Source organism: Protopterus annectens, chromosome 10.part0 (assembly GCF_019279795.1).
Source record: "Protopterus annectens isolate FY-2018-M chromosome 10.part0, PAN1.0, whole genome shotgun sequence".
In the NCBI taxonomy this organism is placed as follows: Eukaryota; Metazoa; Chordata; order Ceratodontiformes; family Protopteridae; genus Protopterus; species Protopterus annectens.
Window position 1 is genome coordinate 1,625,276,579 of NC_056744.1, and position 14,203 is coordinate 1,625,290,781.

Genomic DNA, 14,203 nt, shown 5'->3' on the forward strand with positions numbered 1-14,203 from the left:
TTGAATTCAGGCATTCTTGCTTTAAAAGTCACCAAGCAGCTTAATGGTGGTGATTAGTATTTGCATAGCTGCAAACCAGATTCTAATGAAACCTTGCCACCACTTTTAGAAAACATCTCACTGCTGTCAAAACTTACTACGTTGAAAAAGAAAGGAAGACCATTTTTCTGTGAAAAGTAATGGTCAGGGTTAAGTTGTCCTGATTCTCACTGCACACAACAATAAATATGAGCAGGACAAGGGAATAGCTTTAAATCCCCAATACTACCAACCTCAAGCATAGACAATGAAAACAAACTAAATAAAATATAAAGGAAATTCTGTGTAATTAAGTAACTGAGACCTGACCTTCGCAGCGTTTAAGGTCAATGAACATCCACAGAACAGAATTGTAAGCATTGACTTATCAGGTTTTCACTCACTTCACTCTGAGCTCCTTACCTTATGCACCTTACAGTGTTAGTTTATCCACAGTAACTATACACTGATTAAGCTGCTACACACACACACACACACACACACACACACACACACACACACACACAAAAAACTATCCATGAAACGCTAATAATACCATTTGCTGCTACAACCATTTCCAGGTTGCATGAAGATTCTATTGGTAATGAAAACCAGTCTGGTACACTAAGATTGCTGGTACACTAAGATTGCCAGTTACTCTACCACAATTAGAAATAAGCCAAGAATATCCAAGGCTTTCCTTAATTTTTTTTTTTAATGCCTGCTCTAAGATCAGTGTCCAAATAACCTTATGTGGTCTATTCTTTCTGGCAAGGTCTACAAGTGGATTAGTTATTTTGCTATAATGGGAGAGAAAATTCCTACAGTACCCCACTGATCCAGGGAATGCCCTTTACTGCTTTTTGATAACAGATGTAGCCCATTCTTAGACAGCCTCCACCTTGGCATGCTCTGGCCAAATCACACTCACTTAATGACCTAACTAAGACACATCTGCCATTCCTACCCAATATTTTATTGCCTTAACACTTAACCCTAATTTTTTTGTCTGATCAGCAGCTCCATAATATGATGAATATGGTATTGGCAAAACTTGATGAAAATAGCAAGTCATCTAGGTAAGCAAGAGCTCAGTCTCCATCTCCTATCAGTACGTGATCTACAAAACACTGGAAAATTACTCAGGACACTTTTCATCCCGATGGAACATTCTGGTAAACCCACACAACCTGAAAGAGTTCATAAAAGCAGACCTTCTCCTTGTTGGTGGTGTCAACAGTACCTGCCAGTAACCCTTAATTAGGTCAATAGTATAGCTCCAGTGCATGACCTTTAAGGCTTCATTTGTCCTTTACATGAATACACACATAGCGCTGTGTGACTATTCAATTTCTCACGGTATATACAGAACCTGTTGCTGCCATGTTTCTTAGACTCGATCACTAAGAGTGAGATCTATGAAAGTACAGCTGGTAAGAAATTAGCATTACAGTAAATATCCTACTGATCACTGTTGCAGTATTATTGAGAGATGGGATATCCTGCAAAGGATAGCAGTACATCAGTTCAGCATACCAAAGCATGGCAGCCTTCCTCTTGTGCTGCAAATCTGTTGTATGACCTAAGCCCAGAGGCAGGAGACACATAAGGGAAGAACAGGTATGAATTACCTCAAAACTTATTTGCCCCAGACCAAAACACTGAAGCAGGACAGGTAATTATATACATATGTACGTGTCCACTATATACATATTTACCTGTCCACAGAAGAAAAGCAAAAAATAAGGAAGAGGTCCATTTCAGTCAGGAAAAGATAAAACAAGTCCATAGAGGGTCAGAAGAGTGGGATGTAATACTGCAATGGTGATCAGTAGGACATCTACCATTATGCTAAGTTCATACACAACAGTACTACATCCTTTGAATATCACCAGTTTAGTATTATGGACTGATGGGAGATTACAAAAGCTGTTCAGAAGAAAGGCTGGAAGAAAGAGCAGAGTTTTGATCCAACAAGAATCAGAAGATAGTTCTTGCAAATGCTACTCTAGCTCCAGAAAATACATCAGCCTTGTAATGCTTAGTTAATATTTGGACAGAGACACTATCACCAACACTAAGATCCAAGAAAGTATAGGTGTGTAAGAACTTAGCATAACACTAAATGTCCTACTGATCACTGCTTCAGTATTACTGACAGATGGGATATCCTGCCAAGGATGCTCTGAGGAGAAGGGAAGAAAAGAAGTGAGCTTGATAGACGAATTCAAGGACAACTCATTCACCACCTTGCGCATGAAAGCAGGATTAGTTCTAAGAGTGACCCTACCTTTGTGGAAAACAAGGAAGGGTGGAATGGTTATTATCACAGTTTGCAGCTCACATACTCTTAGCTGAAGCAAGAACCACTAACAAAATGGTTTTCCATGTTCACAACTTTAAGGAAGAACTAGCAGCTGGTTCAAAAAGTGCAAGGATCAGTCTTTCCATAACATAACTGAGGCCCTAAGATGGTGGAACAGGTTTTCTTGACTACCAAAAATTATTTGACCTCAAAGCATGCAGGAACAGGAAGAGCTATAGCCAGGCAAACTGATATGGCTGACAAATGAGCTTTATATTGAAAAGTATGCAAGTCCAGAATTGACCAGCTGAGACAAATGAGAAAGAACAGTAGGAATTCCCACTTGTAAAGGGTCCTGGTTATTCTTTTGACAAACAGAAAGAAAATATTTTCCATTCTAAAAAAAAAAAGAAGTTATGTACCCACCATGACGTTCCATGTTAGTTTTCTTCTCGCCTTCTTTCTTGCTGGTTGGGTTCGGAGCCGAGACTCGGCCATCTTCAAAAGCTCGAGAGCTGCTTACTGGCTTGAGGCCCCCCCTATATCCCATGATGCCTGGCGCTAGACACCCAGATCTCGTTTGGTAAGTCTAACTGCAGACATAGTAATAAATGAATGCTATCCTAGAATGCATAATTCCTACTGGGGAGACTACTAAGCTGAAGGAAACAGCCAGAGAAGACTCAGCCAGTGCAAAATCAAGAGGAACTCTTCTCGGTCCACTAGGATAGGGGGATGGAGGGTGGGACGCAAGAAAGAAGGGGAGAAGAAGACAACTAACATGGAACGCTATGGTAGGTACATAACTTATTTATGTTAAGTTGTCTATCTCGCCTTCATTCTTGCTGGTTGGGACAGCGTCCCTAGCTCCTAAAATCCTGGGTGGCTCATCAGAAAAGACTCTTCAGAACAGTGGAACCAAAATCAGCTCTGCTCCTGGAAACCAAATCCAACTTCTAATGCGAAATTAAAGTATATGGGTTGGCCCATGTAACCGCAGCACAAATAGATTCCATGGGCATCCTAGCCTGAAAAGCCACCGAAGTGGCTAAAGCTCTGGTGGAGTGACCTTTTGGTTTGACCAGTAATTCTTTACTCCCGAGTTGGTATATGAATGTGATGATAGAAGACAACCACCTGGATAAGGTCACCTTGGAGACCGGAAGACCCTGTTTTCCTACTGCATAAGACAGGAACAGTTGATCTGATTTTCTAATGTCTTTGGTTCTATGTAAATAAAAGCGTAGTTGCCTGTGAACATCTAACTGATGCAACTTATACTCCACCCTGTTGAAGTGGTAGGGAAAAACACAGGAAGGTCTATGGACTGATTCAAGTTACTCTCTGAAGAGACCTTAGGAAAGAAGGAAGGATTAGTCCTAAGAACAACCCTGTCATTGTGGAAGACGAGGTATGGAGGACGGGTAGAAAGAGCCTGTAGTTCTGAAACTCTTCTGGCTGAAGTAATAGCTACCAGAAAAAGGGTTTTCCAAGATAAGAACTTCAGTGAACAAGAAGCTGCAGGTTCGAAAGGGGGCAAAATTAGCGAAGCTAAAATCAAATTTAGATCCCAGGGTGGTGGAGGATCTCTCACTGGGGGCCTGAGCAGAGTGGTTCCTTTGAGAAAGGCTTTACACAGCTTATGGGACATGATATTGTTTTCCGACAGGCCAATGTGAAAATTTGAAATTGCCGCTAACTGAACTCTAATTGTAGCAGAAGCGGAGCCAGCATGGAAGAGCTCTGCGAGAAATTCCACAATGGAGTATACAGGGGCTGAAAAGGGGTTTATACTTTTTGCCTCTGCCCAGGAAGAAAAACGTTTCCACTTACTAGCGTTAAGTTTTTCTGGTCGCAGACTTGTGTGAAGACAAAAGGATTTTGCGCACAGAGGGGGAGATATCTGGGAGCCTGGCTAAGGTTGGAAGTGGAGCAACCATGCTGTGAGCTGGAGAGAGTGCAGAGATTGGTGCAGCCCGCCCGATTGATGAATCAGGAGGTCTGGAACTAGGGCCAGAGTCCAAGGCTGTTTGATAAGATAGCAATGCAGGAATGGAAACCATATTTGTCGAGGCCAGTAAGGAGCAATGAGGATCATTTTGCAACCCAAAACAGTAGCCTTCTGAATTAGCTTCGGTATGAGGGGGAAAGGAGGGAAAGCATAAAGAAGTCCCTGGGGCCAATCGTGGACTAGAGCGTCTCTGGGGGAATGTCCGGGAAGTGGAAGGAGAGAAAAGAAATTGCTGCACTTGCTGTTGAAGGGAGTTGCAAAAAGGTTGCAGCAAGGTTGGCCCCATTTGCGGAAGATTTGGTCCACAACTAACTGGTTCAGAGACCACTCGTGAGGCATGAGAATTGCTCTGCTCAGTCTGTCTGCTATGACGCTGGACCTCCCAGGGATGTGCGTTGCAATCAGAAACTGTTGGGAAGAGATCGCCCACTGCCAGAGTCTGAGTGCTTCTCGACATAGGGGGTAGGACCTGGTTCCGCCCTGCTTGCTGATGTACCACACTACGGACATATTGTCTGCTTGAACTGCAATGGTCCCGGTAGGAAGAGAGTCCTGAAGAGCCTGCAACGCTAAGAGCACGGCCCTCATCTCCAAGACATTTATGTGCAGATGATACTTGTGAGGTTGCCAGATGCCTTGGACTGTTCTGCCCTGATAATGCCCCCCCACCCGATCAGGGAGGTGTCCGTGGTCACTGTAGCCACTGGAGGGGGGAGAACAAATGGTCTGCCATGGAGCACTGATGTGGAGACCATCCACTACGCAAGATGCTTCTTGCATGCCTGAGTGATCATAATCATGTAAGACATGGGAAGTTGCTGGAAGGACCATTGGGTGAAAAGAAGCCACTGGAGAATCCTCGTGAAAACGAGCTAGAGGGACAAGTACGATCGCTGCTGCCATGAGACCTAGCGTTTGAAGGACAAACCTGGCTTGAATCCTTTTGCATGCTAATAAAACCTTGACATGCTGGCGAATCAGTGACATCCTGTCTGGTGGGAGGCTCGCTAACATGTGTTTGGTATTTAAATTTGCGCCTATAAAGGTGATAGACTGACAGGGCGACAATGCAGACTTTTCAAAATTTATTGTGATACCTAGCCTGGAGCAAGTGTCGATGGTGCAGTCTCTGGCTCACAGCAGGTGATGTCTGGTGGTAGGAGGACCCAGTCGTCAAGATATGGAAACACCTGGAATCCTTGCCATCTCAGGTGGGTGGTAACTACTGACATACATTTGGTAAACACCCTGGGGGCTGTGGTGAGACCAAAGGGCAGAGCTCTGAACTGATAATGGCTGGCTTCCAGCCGGAAGCGAAGGAATCTTCGGGAGCGTCTGTCCATTTTGATGTGGTAGTACGCATCCTGAAGATCTATGGAGCACATCCAATTGTCCTGACCCAGAAAGGGTAACATGGACTGAAGCGTGACCATCCGGAACTTCGTTCTTTGTACAGACTTGTTTAGTCTGCTGAGATCCAAAATGGGTCTCCAGTCCCCTGTCTTTTTTGGTACCAAAAAGAACCTTGAGTAAATTCCGGATCCTTGTTGGTCTGCTGGGACTTGCTGGATGGCCCTTTTTTTTAGCAGTTTTGAGACTTCTTGCACTGCTTGGTCCCTTAGATTGGGTGGAACATCTGGAAGGGACTTGTTTGACCTTAAGTGGGTGCGAACGAAGGGAATTCTGTGGCCTCCGGATATGACGGACTATACCCATTTGTCTTGTGTTATGTCTTGCCAGGCTCTTGGGTACAGCGATAATCTTCCCCTGACTGCCTCCAGAGGTGAGCAACCGAGCAACCCTTCAGGATGCTGGAAGGGCTTGTCAGAGAAAGATTCTCTGCTGCCCTGGTTTTGCGACCCCCTCTGCCACGAGGGCGGCGTCTGTTATTGTTCCCTCCTCTGCCCCTGAAGGGAAACTCACCACGTGTGTCCGGCAAGGCTCCTTGGGATTTCCGGAACCACATCTTCCCACTCTTCTGACCCTTAGGATATGGTCTGGAAGGAGTGGAAAAATGGACTCCTACAGCAGATAGAGTCTTGCCTTCCTGCTCACACCTGGTAAGGGTACCTACAGCAGATAGAGTCTTGCCTTCCTGCTCACACCTGGTAAGGGTATCTTTCACCTGTGATCTGAAGAGAGAGGAACCATCAAAAGGGGTGTTGGTGAAAGACACTCTGAAAGGTTCCACAAAGTGTGTGGCTTCACCCAACGACGGCTCCGAACTGGGAGTCGACGGTTTAGGTGGCCTGGAAGATTTCACTGGCTGAGCCTTCGCCAGTGAATCTTGGGTTTTAAGCATACCCCTCAGAATCAATTTATTTTTGCATTCCTGCACGACTCTTGGACTGAAGGCATGACAGATCGAGCAAGAGTCCTGCAGGTGCACAGCGCCCAGACAATAAACACAAGAAGTGTGACCATCTCTCAGAGACATCTTCTGACAGCATGAGTCACACTTCTTGAATCCAGAAGATGGATAACTCTTCTCAATCCTCCAGGAGGTGGAAGGAGGGTGGGAATGCAAGAAGGAAGGCAAGATCAAAGACAACAAACATGGAATGTTATGGTGAGTACATAACTTTTTTATGTTATGTTGTCCCTATCTTGCCTTCCTTCTTTTTGGCTGGGACTGCTTCCCCAGCACCTTCTTCTTGGGTGGAATGGAATATACTCTTCAGGACTGTGGAACCAAAGGATGCCTTGTTCTGGGAGGCCACATCTAATTTGCAATGAGTAATAAAAGTATGGGGGTTAACACACCTAGCTGCTGTACCAATTGAGTCTAAAGGCAGTGGAGGCAGACAAAGCCCTGGTTGAGTGTCCTTGGATTTTTCCTGGTAGTTGTTTGTTCTGTGAGTTATACACGTTAAGTACTGGTATCTGAAATCCATTTTGATAAAGTCACTTTTGATACTGAAGTTCCCTTTTTGTTTTCTGCAAAGGATACAAACAATTGGTCAGATTGTCTGAATTCCTGAGTCCTGTGCAAATAGAAACGTAATTGTCTATGAACATCCAATTGGCGGAGTTTATACTCTGCCTTGTTGCCATGGTTCAGAAAGAACACTGGTAGTTCTACAGATTGATTCAGACTGAACTCTGAACAAACTTTTTGTAGAAAAGAAGGGTTGGTCCTGAGAGAAACCTTATCTTTGTGGAAAATTAAATAAGGGGGACAAATGGAAAGGGCTTGTAATTCTGATACCCTCCTAGCTGAGGTAATGGTGATCAAGAAAATCATTTTCCAAGTCAAAAATTTTAGAGCATAAGAACTAGCTGGTTCGAATGGAGGAAGAATCAAGGCAGCTAGGACTAAATTTAGATCCCAAGGAGGACGTGATTCTATTATTGGGGGTCTCAAAAGGATAGTACCCCTCAGGAAAGCTTTGCATAACCTGTGGGACATAATGCTGGAACCCATTTCTCCCACATGAAAGTTGGAAATAGCAGCCAACTGAACTTGGATAGTTGCTGCTGCTGCTCCCAGGTTAAAAGTTTCAGCAAGGAATTCTAGTATCTTTGAAATGGGTGCAGTAAAAGGATCAATATTATTTTTGACAGCCCAACAAGAGAACCATTTCCATTTGCTGGTATACAGTTTCCTCATAGAGGATTAGTGTGAGGAAATGAGAATATGTTGTACTGCCGGGGAGATGTCAGGAAGCCTGGCTAAGTCGAGAAGTGGAAGAACCAAGCTGTCAGCTTGAGGTTCTGTAAAGAAAGATGGAGTGTACCCGACTGATGCATCAGCAGATCCGAAGCTGGGTCCAGAATCCAAGGCTTCTCCAGAAGATGGGACCATAGAAATGGGAACCAGATTTGATGAGGCCAGTAGGGGGCAATTAGGATTAGTTTCCAGCCCACTGATTTTGCTTTCTGAAGAACCTTGGGAATCAGAGGGAATGGGAAAGGCATACAGAAGTCCCGGGGGCCAATCGTGAACAAGTGCATCCCTGGGTGATTGTCCCGGTGGGGTGACTAGGGCAAAATAGCTGCTGCATTTGGCATTGATGGATGTGGTAAAAAGATACCAGCAAGGCTGGCCCCACTTGCAAAAAAATCTGTCTCGCAATGTCCTGTTTCAGGGACCACTCATGAGGCAAAAGTATAGCCCTGCTTAGCTTGTCCGCTATCACACTGGATTTCCCCGGGATGTGCATCGCAATCAGAAAATGTTGGGAGGACATCGCCCATTGCCATACTCTTAGGGCCACTCGACATAAGGGGTAGGATCTGGTTCCGCCTTGCTTGTTGATGTACCACACCACTGACATGTTGTCCGTCTGAATTGCAATCGTCCCCATGGGGAGAGAGCTGTGAAGTGCCTGCAATGCCAAGAACACTGCTCTCATCTCGAGGACGTTTATGTGAAAATGGTACTTGTGTTATTGCCAAGTTCAGTGAACAGTCTGTCCCAGATAATGCCCACCTCACCCTACCTGAGAAGCGTCCGTGGTCAATGTGGCCACTGGTTGGGGGAGGACAAACGGTCTGCCTATCGTCAGCTGGGTGGACTGAAGCCAGCATTTTAGGTCCTTCCTGCAGGTCTCCGTGATGAGAATTTTGTGGGACATGGGTATATCTTGCATGGACCACTGAGCAAACAGGAGCCACTGCAATAACCTCATGTGGAAACGTGCGAAGGGAAAAAGAAGTTATGTACTCACCATAACATTCCATCTGAGTAGGTAACTTCATTTGTCAGCAACCTGTGGGTATCGGATCCAAATCGGATCCGAGCTGGCAACTTTATTCAGCTAAGATCCAAGCTCCAAGCTCCTCCCCCTTACCCATAACCCCCTGCCATCCCTCTTTGTCCTCAAATCGAGTTTGCTTAGCATTACAGAATACTACAACCAAAGGATCAACTAAACATCCTAACCTGATGTCATCTGGCACAGGAAGCACAAAGATCCTAAAAAGGACGAGCTACAGGTTAGGGGGATGGAAGGGGAGTTGGCTGCTGACAAATGAAGTTACCTACTCAGATGGAACGTTATGGTGAGTGCATAACTTCTTTATCTGAAGTAGTTAACTTCATTTGTTCATCAACCTGTGGGACAGAGTCCCCAGCTACCAAAAAACTTGGGAGATCCTCATGGAAGAATATTCCAGAGCACTGCAGAGCCAAAGGACGCCCTCCCTCTGGAAATTACATCCAGCTTGTAATGGGTAATAAAAGTATGGGATGAAGCCCAAGTGGCCGCTGAACAAATGTCATCCAAGGACACTCTGGACCAAAAGGCAGCAGAAGTGGAAACCGATCGAGTGGAATGGGCGTGAACTCCGACAGGTTCTGGTCGGCCGGAACTCTTATATGCAAGAAGTATACATTGTGAAATCCATCTGGACAATGTAGCTTTTGACACAGGTTTACCCAAAAAAGGTTTAGCAAAGGATACAAGGAGTTGCTCAGATTTCCTATGTTCAGCAGTCCTGTGTAAACAGAACCTCAATTGTCTGTGCACTTCCAAAGAATGTAATTTGTATTCACGTTTGTTGTGATAATTTGGGGAAAAAAACGGTAAATTGATAGATTGATTAATGTTGGACTCAGAGAAAATGTTAGGCAAGAATGAGGGATTGGTCCTGAGGGAAACTCTGTCTTTATGAAAGACCAGATATGGAGGTTTGGCGCAAAGAGCTTGATGCTCCGAAACCCTTCTAGCCGAAGTGATAGCAATGAGAATAAGAAGTTATGTACCTACCATAACGTTCCATGTTAGTTGTCTTCTCTCGCCTTCTTTCTTGCTTGATGGGTTCGGAGCCGATCCTCGGCTCCGACTCGGCACTTGCTTTAGCTCGAGAACTCCTTTTACCAGCTCGAGGCAGCCCCATATCCCATGATGCAAGGCAGTAAGTACCCAGATCTCGTTTGTTGACAAAGGGCAATAACACCAAGCATAAAATACTTCCCAAAGGAAGAAGAAACTTACAGATGGAAAAAGGACCAGGTCTAATTGGTCTTTAGCATAATAGTTTCTTATACAAGGTCTGTCCAGGCCAGGGGAAGGAGGGAGGGTCGAAGAAAGAAGGCGAGAAGACAACTAACATGGAACGTTATGGTAGGTACATAACTTCTTAATGTTAAGTTGTCAATCTCGCCTTCATTCTTGCTTGATGGGACCGCGTCCCTAGCACCTCTATCCTGGCTGGCTCAATGGAACAAACTCTTGAGGACTGTAGAGCCAAAACTGGCTCTGTCCCTGGAGGCCAAGTCCAATTTGTAATGGGAAACAAAAGTGTGAGGAGGGCCCAAGTGGCCGCTGCACAAATAGTGTCCAAAGGCAGTCTAGCTTGAAAGGCTGTAGAAGTAGCTAAACTCCTAGTTGAATGTGCTTTAGGTTTTGAGCACAGCCGTTTTCCCCTGATCGTATAAATTTCAGTGATGACCGAAGAAAGCCATCTGGACAAAGTCACTTTAGAAACAGGAAGGCCTTTTTATTATCCGCATAGGAAACAAAAAGTTGATCAGATTTTCTAAATTCTTTTGTTCTGTCCAAATAATATCTAAGCTGACGGTGGACGTCAAGATAATGTAGCTTTTGTTCAGCTCTATCTGAATAGTTAGGAAAAAATACAGGAGATCAATGGATTGATTCAGATTGTTTTTCAAGCGACCTTAGGTAAAAGGATGGATTAGTTCTCAAAGATACTCTGTCTTTGTGAAAAATCAAATAGGGGGGTCGAACTGAAAGAGCATGAAGTTCAGACACCCTCCTGGCAGATGTAATAGCCACTAGAAATAACGTTTTCCAAGAAAGATATTTTAGGGAACAAGAAACAGCTGGCTCAAGGGGAAGAATCAAGGATGTCAGCACTAAATTTAGATCCCACTGAGGAGGAGGATTCCTGATTGGAGGCTTTAGTAGGAAAATTCCTTTCAAAAAGGCCCTGCAGAGCCTATGGGACATAATATTATGATCTGCTATTCCGACATGAAAATTAGAAATAGCAGCCAACTGAACTCTTACTGTGGAAGAAGAGGAGCCTGCATGAAAAATCTCTGCTAAGAAGTCCAGAACTGCCTGAACAGGGCAGTAAAAGGATCAATATTTTGGGCCTTGGCCCAATAAGAGAAACGCTTCCATTTGCTTGTGTAAATCCTCCTGGTAGAGGATTTTAGTGAAGCTACAATGATATCTCTAACTGGGTTAGAGATCAAAGGAAGCCTGGCTAAGGAAGGAAGTGGAGCAACCATGCTGTGAGGTTGAGAGAAGGGATTGACCGGTGCAGCTGACCGGATTGGTGAATCAGTAGATCTGGCACTGGGTCCAGATGCCACGGCTGCACCAAAAGGTGATGATGGAGGAACGGGAACCAAACTTGTCGAGGCCAGTAAGGGGCAATGAGAATCAATTTGGCTCTCAAAACGGTAGCTTTCTGGATCACCTGAGGGATCAGAGGAAATGGAGGGAAGGCATAAAGAAGTCCCTGGGGCCAATCCTGGGTCAGAGCGTCTCTGGGGGGATGGCCTGATAGAGGGAAGAGGCTGAAGAAGTCTGGACATTTGCTGTTTTGAAGAGTAGCAAAAAGATCGCAACATGGACGACCCCATTCTAGAAAAATCTCTTCCGCTACGGATTGTTTGAGAGACCACTCGTGAGGCATGAGAATAGCTCTGCTCAATCTGTCCGCTATAATGTTGGTTTTCCCAGGGATATGCGTTGCTACCAGAAACCGATGAGAGGAGATCGCCCATTGCCAAAGTCTGAGCGCTTCTCGACACAAGGGGTAGGACTTGGTTCCGCCCTGTTTGTTGATATACCACACTACAGACATGTTGTCTGTGTGGACTGCAATTGTCCCTACGGGAAGAAAGTCGTTGAGGGCTTGCAACGTTAAAAGCACTGCTCTCATCTCCAGGACATTTATGTGCAGATGGTACTCGAACGGTTGCCACGTCCCATGAACCATCCTGCCCTGATAATGACCGGCCCGACCCGATCAGGGAGGCATCCGTGGTGACAGTGGCTATCGGGGACGGAGGTACAAAGCACCTGCCTTGGTGAACCTGAGACGATGTGATCCACCAAGCAAGATGTTCTTTGCATGTTTGTGTCACCAGAATCTGGTGACGCATTGGGAGTTGCTGGTATGACCACTGTGTGAACAGCATCCACTGAAGGAGGCACATGTAGAATCGAGCCAGGGGAAGAAGAGTAATGGCCGCAGCCATGAGACCTAATACCTTTAGAACCATTCTGGCCTGTACTTTCTTGTTGGCCAGAATGATCCTGACATGAGTCTGAATGTCTGAAACTCTTTGTTCTGTAAGGGTAGCTGACATTCGAACAGTGTTTAAGTTTGCGCCTATGAAGGTAATAGACTGGCAGGGTGATAAGGATGACTTTTCGAAGTTGACTGAGATGCCCAAATGAGAACAAAGGTCTATTGTGTAATCCCTGGCTTGTATAAGCTGATGCCTGGTGGTGGCTGACAGGAGCCAGTCGTCGAGATACGGAAACACCTGGAATCCTTGACGTCTCAGGTGAGCCGTGACCACTGCCATGCATTTGGTGAACACTCTGGGGCTGTAGTGAGACCAAAGGGCAGGGCTCTGAACTGGAAGTGACTGGACCCCAGCCGAAGCGGAGAAATCTCCTGGAGCGCCTGTGAATTTTGATGTGATAGTACGCATCCTGAAGATCTATTGAGCACATCCAGTTGTCCTTCTGTAAGAAGGGCAGAATTGACTGAAGAGTGACCATTCGAATCTTGTCTTCCTGACAGACTTGTTGAGTCTGCTGAGATCCAATATTGGTCTCCAGTCTCCCGTCTTTTGGGGACCAAAAGAACCTTGAGTAGATTCCGGCTCTGAATGGTCTATTGTAACTGGCTGAATGGCTCTTTTTGCAGTAGTTTTGCGATTTCTAACTCTGCAATCTCCCTTAGACCGGGTGGTACATCTGGAAGGGAACTTGAGGGGAAGGGACTTTCCTCGAAAGGAATTATGTAACCCTTGGATATGATCGACTGTACCCATCTGTCTTGAGTGAGGGAATGCCAGGCTTCTGGGTACAGTGATAATCTTCCCCCGACTGCCTCCAAGGAGGGACAGCCGGGCAACACCTCAGGGATGCTGAAAGGGCTTATCAGAGAGAGGCTCCCTGTTTCCCTGGTTCTTCGGACCCCTCTGCCTCTAGAGCGCGTCTGTTGTTGTTACCCCTCTGCCTCTAGGGGTAAACTGACCACGTGAATCCGCGTGACTCCTTGGGATTTACGGAACCACATCTTCCCACCCTTCTGTCCTTTGGGATAAGGCCTAGAAGGGGTGGAAAAGCGGACTCCAACAGCAGAAAGAGTCTTGCCGTCTTGCTCACACCTGGTCAAGGTCTCCTTCACCTGAGGGCCAAACAAAGCTGACCCATCAAAGGGAGAATTTGTGAAGGATGCCTTAAAGGGATCCGCAAAATCACATAGCCGCATCCAGGCTTGGCGTCTAAGAGCCACACCTGTGCCTGCGGCTCTACTCGCTCCATCCGCAGCATAAGATATTAGCCGCATGGAGGAGTTGGCAATGGAATTGAGGGTTCCTAGCTGCGAAGCAATCTTTTCTTGAGCCCCTGCAGCTGTAGGATCCTGAACTACTTCTCCCAGCTCCTTCAGGATATCTCTCTGGAGTCTGGTGAAGTGACAAAGATAATTCAGCGAACGCATAGCAAAGGTCGCTGAGGAAAACATCCGCTAGCCGTACCTATCCATGGTCCTAGAGTCCTTATTAGGAGGATGGACGTGCACGGAAGGATCTGCAAGTTCCTTTTGGTGGCCGCAGCCACCACCATGGCATCAGCGGGACACCCTTGGTAAGGAATTGTTTGTCACTAGGGGCAGTGATAAATTTAGAAGGCCTCCTAGGGACTGGC

General features: G+C 45.8%; 1 protein-coding gene across 3 annotated transcripts in view; it reads right to left on the bottom strand.

The window, feature by feature from the left end:
* LOC122813803 overlaps positions 1 to 14,203 on the bottom strand; it is a 1,224,970-nt gene that overhangs the window by 430,205 nt on the left and 780,562 nt on the right. The window lies entirely within an intron of this gene.